This window comes from Cervus elaphus, chromosome 1, assembly GCF_910594005.1.
Source record: "Cervus elaphus chromosome 1, mCerEla1.1, whole genome shotgun sequence".
NCBI classification, from domain to species: Eukaryota; Metazoa; Chordata; class Mammalia; order Artiodactyla; family Cervidae; genus Cervus; species Cervus elaphus.
In genome coordinates, this window is record NC_057815.1 from 93,294,120 (window position 1) to 93,306,167 (window position 12,048).

At 40.8% G+C, this 12,048-nt stretch overlaps 1 pseudogene; it reads right to left on the reverse strand.

Moving 5' to 3' along the window:
* Window positions 1–167: 167 nt before the first annotated feature.
* On the reverse strand, window positions 168–6,033 carry LOC122702974 (annotated as a pseudogene).
* Between the last annotated feature and the right edge of the window lie 6,015 nt (window positions 6,034–12,048).

The following is a 12,048-nucleotide window of genomic DNA, read 5'->3' on the forward strand; positions in this document are numbered from 1 at the left end:
ACAGTTTACTAAAGTTGTTGAATGATGTATCAACAAGGGAATTACGTTAAATGTGTGCACTGTTTTCCTTCCTAAAAATTGGAGTTTGAAATGCGCTTAAAAATGCTAGAAAACTTGGACAGTTCTCCACAGTGCTCTTGAAAATGAAAATGCAAACCTAAGCTGTTTTACATTTGTTGACATAATAATTTGGTGTTAACTAGATTCCTAGCAGTCTCTTTCACATCTTTGTTCCTGAGGCTGTAGATCAACGGGTTCAGCATGGGGATGACCACTGTGTAAAAGACAGAGGTCACCTTGACCATGAGCCATGAGCTTCTGGAGTTAGGAACACAGTAGAGGAAAAGGATGGTCCCGTGGAAGATGGTGATGGCAGTCAGGTGGGAGGCACAGGTGGAGAAGGCTCTGTGGCACCCCCCAGTCGAGGGTATCTTCAGGACAGTGATACAAATGCAAACATAGGAGGTAAGAATGATCACCAGGCTGCTTATTTCATTAAACGTGGCAGAGACTAAAATGATCTCCTGGCTAATGTAGGGGTCAGAGCAGGAAACAGCAACAATGGCCGCGTGCTCACAGACAAAGTTATTTATGATATTATTTCCTCTAAAGGACAATTCGGATAAAAAGCAGGTAAGAGTCAGGGAGCAGACTGTACCCCAAGAGTGTGATGCACCCACCAGTAAGGAACAAAGCTTCTGGGACATCACAGCTGTGTAGAGAAGAGGGTTGCAAACAGCCACAAATCGTCATACGCCATCACTGCCAACAGGAATGTCTCTGTCACCACAAATGTGCAGGCAAAGAAGAATTGCAGGAGGCATCCTGTGAGGGAGATGGTTCTGTCTTCCACACTCAGGTTTTCTAGTAGCTTGGGTGTAACTGCTGTTGAGGAACAGAGATCACCAAAGGACAGTGTCTGAGGAAGCAGTACACAGGGGTGTGGAGTTTGGGATTTATCTGATAATCAGGATCATGCCCAGGTTCCCCAGCACACTGACGGAGTAGATGGTTAAGAATAACAGGACAAGGGGTATCTGGAGTTTGGGGTATTCTGAGAAGCCCAAGAGAACGAAAGTGACTTCAGCACTCTGGTTTTCTTGGTTCCTGTGGACAAAATGTAAAAGTTGATTCAGAGACCTCTGAAGCAAAATTTGAATGAAAAGTCATGTTATTCGCTCAGTCTTGTCAGAGGTTTTCGCAACTACATGGACTGTAGCCTTCCAGGTCCCTCTGTCCATGAGATTCTCTTGGATGGGTTGTCATGCCCTCCTCCCGGGGATCTTCCTGACCCAGGCATAGAATGAGAGTACTTATGGGAAAAAGAGTGCATTGAATTCTTTTTTTTTTTTTTTAATTAGCCTCTTTTCCTCCAAAATGCCTCTATTGTCTTTTTTTGACATTAAAATTCATTCTTTTCAAAGCTACTTCCTAAATTCTTACCGAAACCTGAAATGGCACTCAGTATAAAGGGAAGTTCATTCCACATAGAATTCTCTAAAAATTCTATATCTCATTAGGAGTTGAAATTAAACACTCTGTTACTTTCACTCAGGTTTTATAACTTTATACTCCAAGAACACATATAACCCTTCAAGATTTCCTCTACATGTATAACTATGCCATTCACATATTCCCCCACTCTTTTTCTTCAGTTGTTTGTTTACATTCCTAAACATGTGATTAATTCCTGATTCCCTGAAAGTATGTTTCACTTTAACATACAAATCGTAGAGCACATATTCTCTAACTGAAAACACTTTTTCCAAAAGTCAGGATTTGTTCCCTATGTCTATGGTAACAAAGTTTGAATAGTCCAGGGTTGAAAGGGAAATCTTCACCAAGGATGAATACAATTTCTGATGCATGCTTGTTCCTTCTTCTCCACAATCCTTATCCACACTTGTAGCTTTTCACTCCACCTCCCATACTCTGTATTATCAACAGGCTTGGGGCCCCTGTTCCCAATCGCCCATGTAGCCCCAGGAAGTGTCAGCCATGCTCAGCTATGAGCACAGGCGCTGTGCAGAGTATTTATCTTCTTTTCTGTGCAATTACCCTGGAATAATTTTCCCATTGCAGACCCACTATGTACTCAGTCCTGTAACAGGCATTTTAGAAATTATAAAATTATAAAATCTCAGCCTCAATTTGTTTCTTAGAGCATTATTCCAGGATATAACCCATATAAGCACAAATGACAAATTATACTTCTTGTTTATTATTAAAGTTTATATGTATAAAGGGAGTGAAAATATTGTGATTCAGAAAAACCAAAAATATTTCCTAGTGATGTAGCCTGGTGAACAATAATAAATGTGGTGAAAGATAAATAATCAGAGACTTCTAGTCAGCTAAACAGGTAACCTGGCAATTAGATTTATACACATGCTTGTTTGCCTCCTGCAAAGATTAATGGGACATATTAGAAACATATTATTTTCCTTTTAAAGTGAAATAAAAATCAACTCACCTGAGTTTAGAAAAATTTGACTGGTTCATTTAATAAAGCTTCTAAGTTTAATGGATTCCAGGAAAATTTCTGCTGAGAAGTCAATTTTTTAATATAGTAATAAGCCTGAAAAATAGGAAACTAGAGTATATTGCAATGAATATTTCAGAAGAAAATGAATTTCTCTTATAATGTATTAAAATATATTCAGACATGACAAAGAGCAAAGGAGACCAAAAAAGGTGAACCTTAACATCAAACTGTCACATATATATGCCACCAAAACCCTAAGGAGGTTTACTTTAGAGAATATTATTTAACTATTGCCTTGAGACCACAAATGGGGCAATTAGATGAAATAATGCCCTTGTGATACTTTGGTTGCATATGTATTTTTTCCCAAAGTTTGGGGAACAATTTCATCATGCACTCTAGTTCATTGATCTTTTAAAAATGTTGAACTAGACACTATATTTTTGTCTTTAAATACTTGCAAAATGCAGGAATATACTAAAGCAAAACCAGCTATTGGGTAACAATCCAAAGATTCTTAATTTTTGTTGAATTTCTGGTTGTCCCTCTGTATCTGTATCTGTGGGCTTCCCTCATAGCTAGTTGGTAAAGAATCCTCCTGCAATTCAGGAGACCCTGGTTTGATTCCTGGTCAGGGAGATCCCCTGGAGAAGGGACAGGCTCCCCACTCCAGTATTCTTGGGCTTCCCAGGTGGCTCAGCTGGTAAAGAATCTGGCTGCAATGCGGGAGACCTGGGTTCTATCTCTGGGTTGGGAAGATTCCCTGGAGAAGGGAAAGGCTACCCACTCCAGTATTCTGGCCTGGAGAATTGCACGGACTATATAGCCCATGGGGTCGCAAAGAGTCTGACACAACTGAGCAACTTTCACTTTCTCTATATCTGAGGGACATATTGATGTGTTTGATGTAAAACTTAAACAATATGAATCATATTATAGTGTTTTTTCAATCCTTTCTTTAACATTGTGTTGTGCTTCATTTTCTATAAAAATGATTGGTTTTCTTAAGATAATACAACTTGCATTACTATTACAAATATGGGCACAATTTTTTTATTCTTACATTTATTATTGAAATTCCATTCTATTTTTCAATTTGTAGTCTAGGTTTATGGGAAGTATAGTATATTTATTATTTAAGAAGCTGACATAGCTTAACATATAAACATCTCAACTCCAGTGACTTAATTTAATAGAACAGGGAGCAGCACTTTTTTCTGGAATAAGGTGTGCAGTAAATACTTTAGCCTTTGTGGGCCACATCATCTCAATTTCAGCTATGCATGTCTGCATCTTGCAGCCTGGATTCACCTGTAGACAATACATAAATCAATAGGCATGACTCTGTTCCAATAAAATTTTATTTATAAAGACAGTAGGACAGATTTGGTTTGCAGATCACACCTTGTCAACCTATGCAATAGAATGCATTTCTTGATTGTTCAAAGTCTCAAATTATCTCCAGATCAGTAGGCAGATGCCTTCTGAGTGGCAATGCAGAGACTTAAGCTTGTTTTCAATTATGGCTTATGATAATGTGACTGGGTGCATGTGTGTGAAGTCACTTTAGTGGTATCTGACTCTCTGCAGGGGTATGGACTGAAGCCCGCCAGGCTCCTCTGTCCATGGGATTCTCCAGGCAGGATTGTGGACTGGGGTGCAGTGCTCTCCTCCAGGGAATCTTCCCAGCCCAGGGATCAAACCTGTCTCTCTTGGATTGGCAGCTGGGTTGTTTACCACTAGCGCCACCTGGGAAGTTCAACAATGGAATTGTTATGGTACAAATATAATGTAGTGAGAGAAATAATAATTTGGTTTAAAAAATACTACACTTTTCTGCATTGCTACTGTGCATAATATTTTTGTGTTTTGCTTATTTATTTTTCATTAAGCTTTTGTCAAGCATATTAAGAGTGCTCTTCACATGTTGAGATACTTGAATAATGACCAAGATATTTCCTGATCAATAAAATCACAATAAGACTTTGAACTTTGAGTCAAACTATAGTGTTAAGGCAGATTGAAGGGGTAAGAAAGAAAAACAAAAGACATTTTAAGCAGAGAAGACAGTCTGAACCAAGGTAGGAGTTTGAATGTTCAAATGTTTTTTTCAATTAGAAGTAGAGTTTATGCAGGGCAAACTTTGGGAGATGGTGAGGGACAGAGAAGCCTGGCATGCTGCAGTCAGTGGGGTTGCAGAGAGTCTTACATGACTGAACAACAGCAAACAGTATGAGATAGGATCAGAGGACCAGGGAATCTAAACTGTGTAAAGAATGCAATTAGGATCAGTAACGGTTGCTGAGTAGAGTTGAGATAGAGTCCCATGCCCACAGGACAAGTATGTGGTAATGAAGAGGCTGTGGCTGTAACAGCGCCGACAGTGGGAACGAACCTGGTTCAGCTTCAATGTTACGATCACCACACTCAGTGTGGTTTCATCAGTAGCTGATGTAAACAGAAAGAAGTAGCTCCCATTTTCATTTTGATTCAGAAACGAACATTATGTTCTCGACAACATCTCACTGCAGGTAAGTGAATAATTCCCAGAAACTAGCAATAATTATTCAGGCACCTAAAATGTGAACTAATAAACAATGAGATGTAATATGGGAGCTAGAGCATCTGATAAACCAGCCAAAGGCCTGAAGACATCTGGAGCACAGAAGGAAAACAAAAAGAGACTCCTAACACTGTCTTCAAATATTTCAAGGCTAAAATATGAAAGAAACACTGGCCCTTTTTTTCTGTTTCCTGAGGACAGAAATTTAATTTTAAATGAATCCACTTCTAAAAGCAACAGGAAGCTAATTTCAGAACTACAACAATAAAAGAATTTTCTTTTTTTCTCCAGTGCCAGTAAACAGAATAGTGTGAATGACTCAGAGTCTCTGGGTTGCCCAGTTTCACTAAAAGTATATAAGAAGGGGCTCTAGAGACACAAACTTTAATGTAAACAAAAGGAAGGGGGAGACTTTTCAGGAAGCACGCAAACAAGATATTAAACTCCACAATGTCTCTCTACACTTCCCATATTCTGTGACTGGTCCTCACATTAGCCTAGAGCTTTCACTAAGATCACTTTTTACTTGGTGTTCTCAAAATACTGTTTTAAAATTATCTGTATAATTCTCAAAATCCATAATTTACACATCTGTAACATGTTGATTTAACTACTCCACCTGATAAAATATCTATTACTATAATTAAGTAGTACATTCTAACCACCTTAACGCAGAAGGATTCAGTTCAATACAAACTTTATTAATCTTCGTCTATAACGGAGGAGGGCCTTCCCTGGGGACTCAGATGGTTAAGAATCCTCCTGCAATGCAGGAGACCCAGGTTCAATCCCTGGGTTGGGAAGAGCCCTGGAGGAGGGAATGGCAACTCACTCCAGTATTTTTGCCTGGAGAATTCCCATGGACGGAGGAGTTTGTTCCTCTAGACCAAGAGGAGCTCTTGGTTCCCATTGAGCTAGTCCATGGGATCACAAAGAGTTGGACACGACTGAGGGGCTGAGCACGGCACATACCTGAGGAGGTCATTCCTATAAGTGTAGTGGGCAAAGCATACTTTAAAAAAGTAAGAAAGTTAATTCAAAATAGCCTCCTAAATTCAGTACTACATGTAAATATGTAGTTTTAGATAGATCCCTGGGGGCTGAGATGGTGAAGATTTGACCTGCAATGCAGGAGAGCTGGCTTCTATCCCTGGATTAGGAAGATTCCCCTGGAGAAGGGAATGGCTGCTCACTCCAGTATCCTTGCCTGGAGAATTCCATGGATGGAGGAGACTGGTGGGCTATAGCCCATGGGGTCATGACGAGTCAGACACGACAGAGCCACTAACACCTGCACTTTCCTCCCCCAGGTATGTGTGTGCAGATGCCTCTGAGAACGGCGAGTGTGAAGGCAGGCCATCACGGGCACCCTGGTGTCCGGGGTCACTCACTGGGCTCACAGGCAGTTTTATTCATCTTTCTTTGATCTAGCCTGGGCCTCCAGTCTGCCACATATTTCAGAAAAGATTCAAGAATTAAAGTAAATCTGATCATCTCAGTCCAGTATTGTTTCTTGTTACACAAGAGATTATTTTTCCCGTTAAGTTTATATACAGTTTAAATACTAGTTTGACATAATGGGAAGGACATGTTGGTTTTATTTTCCCCCAGGATTCCCAGTTTGACCCTACATTAGCTATTTGTGGTCTCATTCTCAGCAAAATTACATAGCAGCTGGCAGAATGTTTTCATAGGATCGAAGAGTATAAAGTGCTAATCGCTCAGTCGTGGCTGACTCTTTGCTACCCTGTGGGCTGTAACCCAGCAGGCTCCTCTGCGCCTGGAATTCTCCCGGCAAGAATACTGGAGTGGGTTGCCATTCCTTTCTCCAGGGTATCTTCCTGATCCAGGAATCGAACCCAGAATCTCTCACTTTCTAGACGGATCCTTTACCTTCTGAGCCACAAGCAGCATAAAATCCCTCTGCAAATTAGTAGCAGAGAGTATGAATTAGTCTTTCCCTAACAGGTGATGCACCTAGCATGTCCACTAGATGGCAGAGTGACGCCGTAATTTAAATCAAGGCACAACTAATGTGCATTGATTGCTTTAGAGAAAGTAGCAGAAACTGATAGAAAGCAAGATGTTCGTGGTTTAAATATAACTTTGAAAACATTTTATTCTGTGAAGGAAAACTGTGACCTGTCGTGTCGACCGACAGAGAATGCTGAGGCCACCAAGCCATAGCACGGCTCCTGCACCCCCACCTCCTGCTCAGACCTGAGCCCTGAGGAGCTCTGGATGGGGTCAGAGCTGCACCCTGAGAGGACACAGAATAGAAAAGAACAGGGTACCGGCCCTAAGCAGTTAAGGTGCAGCTCAAAGGGATGATATCAAGGAGCCCAGATTCTTCCCCCTTCCCAGGCACAGAGAAGCCCTAAGTTCATTAACATGAGCTCCCTGGTTTTCTTTGATTTACGGTAATCTTCTGATGGTCTGACTACCTGGATTTTGCTGCAAAATGCATGTACATTCTGACTCCTCCCTTCCCTTTTCAGAGCAGTTTCTTTGGACTGAGATGTTGTCTCTCAGGTTTGCGCTGTGCATAGTCTCTCAGTGGAGTTTGACTCTATTTTGACCTCATGGACTGAGCCCACCAGGCTCCTCTGTCCATGGGATTCTCCAGGCAAGAATATTGGAGCGGGAAGCCATTTCCTCCTCCAGGAGATCTTCCTGACCTAGGGACTGAACTCCGGTCTCCTGCACAACAGGTGAATTCTTTACTGTCTGAGCCACCGGGGAAGCCCCGTAAGTTCTAGGTTGCAGTCAATAGAATAAAAAATGATTATCAATATTTAGGTTGTGGTTTTTTTTTTTTTTTTTTTTTTTTGTCAGTTGGTAATTTCATTTCTCTTTCAGGAATAAGGAAACAAGTGTTCAAAGATGGTAATTTACTTGATCACATTCAAGCATCCACTCACCTTTGATTTTTATCTTTGCTTTTTCACTTTTCAGTTTTGAACTAGCAGCGATGTGTTGTCTCTTGGTCACTTACATAATCACATATTTTGGTTAATGAGAGTTAACACTTCATTTCAATTAATTGTATAAGAAGCTAATACACAAAAATGTGGTTAATAATATGTACAGTTATTAGTAAAATATTAAGATCCTTACAGAAACAAACACAATTAATATACATGGTTTCTGTGAATCCACAGTTCCACGTCTCCCAGATTCAACCAACTGCAATTACGTAGTGCTGTATTTAATGCTGAAAAAATGTGTGTATAAGTGGACCCGTTCAGTCCAAACCTGTGTTGTTCACTGGATTGTATCCTCTGTGAGCCCGTTGCCTTCTTGAGGTTAGGACAGGGATGGTTATTCATCTCAAGTGTAAAGCAGGCACTCTCAAATAATGAATGTTTTATGGCATCTTCTATGATCCACCCCACCAAGGTGGTTCTCAATAAGATTGAATAAATCATTGTAACAGTCTTATTTGACACAATTTACTATTTGTGTTCATAACTCTGTAAGGTTGTGAATAAGAATTGATAAAATTTTTCTTAGCTTTAAAGCAGGCTTACTATAAATGAAGAGGAGTTATAACAAAGTAATGGCAAAGTAATGTCTCTGCTTTTCAATATGCGGTCAAGGTTGGTCATAAGTTTTCTTCCAAGGAGTAAGCGTCTTTTAATTTCATGGCTGCAGTCACCGTCTGCAGTGACTTCGGAGGCGAAAAAAATAAAGTCTGTCACTGTTTCCACTGTTTCTCCATCTACTTGCCATGAAGTGATGGGACAGGTGCCATAATCTTAGTTTTCTGAATATTGAGTTTTAAGCCAACATTTTCACTCTCCTTTCACTTTCAACAAGAGGCTCTTTAGTTCTTTTTTACTTTCTGCCATAAGGGTGGTTGTCATCTGCATATCTGAGGTTATTGATATTTCTCCCGGCAATCTTGATTCCAGCCTGTGCTTCCTCCAGCCCAGCATTTCTCATGATGTACTCTGCATATAAGTTAAACAAGCAGGGTGACAATATACAGCCTTGACATACTCCTTTCTTTATTTGGAAGACTCTGCTGTTCCATGTCCAGTTCTAACTCTTGCTTCCTGACCTGCATACAGATTTCTCAAGAGGCAAGTTAGGTGGACTGGTATTCCCATCTCTCAAAATTTTCTACATTTTGTGGTGATCCACACAGTCAAACACTTTGATATAGGCAATAAAGCAGAAATAGATGTTTTTCTGGAACTCTCTTGCTTTTTCGATGATTCAAAGGATGATCTCTGCTTCTTCTGCCTTTTCTAAAACCAGCTTGAACATCTGGAAGTTCACGGTTCATATTCCGTTGAAGCCTGGCTTGGAGAATTTTGAGTGTTACTTTACTAGCTTGTTAGATGAGTGCAATTGTGTGGTAGTTTGAGCATTCTTTGGCATTGCCTTTCTTTGGGATTGGAATGAAAACTGACCTTTTCCAGTCCTGTGGCCACTGCTGAGTTTTCCAAATTTGCTGGCATATTGAGTGTAGCACTTTCACAGCATTATCTTTTAAGATTTGAAAGAACTCAACTGGAATTCCATCACCTCCACTATCTTTGTTCGTAGTGATGCTTCTTAAGGCCCACTTGACTTCACATTCCAGGACATCTGGCTCTAGGTGAGTGATCATACCATCATGATTATCCAGGTCATGAAGATCCTTTTTGTACAGTTCTTCTGTGTATTCTTGTCACTTCTTCTTAATATCTTCTGCTTCTGTTAGGTCCCTACCATTTCTGTCCTTTATTGAGCCCATCTTTGCATGAAATGTTCCCTTGCTATCTCTAATTTTCTTGAAGAGATCTCATTCCCATTCTATTGTTTTCCTCTGTTTCTTTGCATTGGTCACTGAGGAAGGCTTTCTTATCTCTCCTTGCTATTCTTTGGAACTCTGCATTCAAATGGGCATATCTTTCCTTTTCTCCTTTGTTTTTCGCTTCCCTTCTTTTCACAGCTATTTGTAAGGCCTCCTCAGACAGCCCTTTTGCTTGTTTGCATTTCTTTTTCTTGGGGATGGTCTTGATCCCTGTCTCCTGTACAATGTCACAAACCTCCGTCTATAGTCCAACAGGCACTCCGTCTGTCAGATCTAGTCCCATGAATCTCTTTGTCACTCCAGTGTATGATCATAAGGGATTTGATTTAGGTCGTACCTTGAATGGTGTAGTGGTTTGTCCTACGTTCTTCAATTTAAGTCTGAATTTGGCAATAAGGTGTTCATGATCTGAGCTATGAGGGAAGCCCACTTTTCATTGGGGGGACTGGAATGCAAAAGTCAAAAGTCAAGATATACCTGGAGTAATAGGCAAATTTGGCCTTGGAGTACAAAATCCTTGGGTTTCAACTCCCAGTAGCCACAGGACTGGAAAAGGTCAGTTTTCATTCAAATCACAAAGAAAGGCAATGCCATAGAATGCTCAAACTACCACACAATTACAAGGAAATGGCAACCCACTCCAGTACTCTTGCCTGGAAAATTCCACGGACTGAGGAGCCTGGTGGGCTATAGTCCATGGGGTCGCAAAGAGTCGGACATGACTGAGCGACTTCACTTTCACTTTCACACACTAGCAAAGTAATGTTCAAAATTCTCCAAGTCAGGTTTCCACAGTACATCAACTGTGAACTTCCAGATGTTCAAGCTGGATTTAGAAAGGGCAGAAGAGCCAAGGATCTAATTCCCAGTATCTGTTGGATCATAGAAAAAGCAAGAGAATTCCAGAAAAACATCTATTTCTGCTTTATTGATTATGCCAACACCTTTGACTGTATAGATCACAACAAACTGTAGAAAATTCTTCAAGAGATGGAACTACCAGACAATGTTATCTGCCTCCAGAGAAATCTGTATGCAGGTCAAGAAGCAACAGTTAGAATGGGTTGGAACCAGTTAGACTGGAAAAGGAGTATGTTAAGGCTGTATACTATCTCCCTGCTTATTTAACTTATATGCAGAGTACATCATGAGAAATGCTGGGCTGGATGAAGCATAGGCTGGAATCAAGATTGCCAGGAGAAATATCAATAACCTCAGATATGCAGATGACACCACCCTTATGGCAGAAAGTAAAAAAGAACTAAAGAGTCTCTTGATGAAAGTGAAAGAGGGGAATGAAAAAGCTGGCTAGGACAACACTCTGAACATTAAGCTCATGGCATCTGGTCCCATCACTTCACGGCAAATGATGGGGAAACAGTGGAAACTGAGAGACCTGGATTTTGGGGGCTTTAAAATCACTGCAAATGGTGACTCAGCCATGAAATTAAAAGATGTTTGCTCCTTGAAAGAAGCTGTGACCAACCTAAGCAGCATATTAAAAAGCAGAGACATTACTTTGCCAACAAAGGTCCATCTAGTCAAATTTATGGTTTTTCCAGTGGTCATGTATGGATGTGAGAGTTGGACTACAAAGAAAACTGAGCACCTAAGAATTGATGCTTTTGAACTGTGGTGTTGGAAAAGACTCTTGAGAGTCCCTTTGACTGCAAGGAGATCCAACCAGTCCATCCTAAAGGAAATCAGTCCTGAATATTCATTGGAAGGGCTGATGCTGAAACTGAAACTGCAATAGTTTGGCCACCTGATGCAAAGAACTGACTTATTGGAAAAGACCCTGATGCTGGAAAATATTGAGGGCAGGAGGAGAAGGGGATGACAGAGGGTGAGGTGGTTAGATGGCATCATCGACTCAGTGGACATGAATTTGAGTAAGCTCCAGGGTTTGGTGATGGACAGGGTGGTCTAGTGTGCTGCAGTCCATGATGTCGCAAAGAGTCAGACATGACTGAGCTACTGAAGTGAACTGAACTGAAGATTAAATTGCAAGTTTTAAAAAAGGGATAGGGGACCTGCTTGGTGGTCCAGTGGTTAGGAAACCACCTTTAGTGCAGGGGACACGGGTTCAGTCCCTACTTGGGAGCTAAGATCCCACATGTGGAGGAGCAACTGAGACCCCACACTGCACTGAAGCATCCAGGTAGAGTAATGAGAGATCCCTGTGCCACAGCTAAG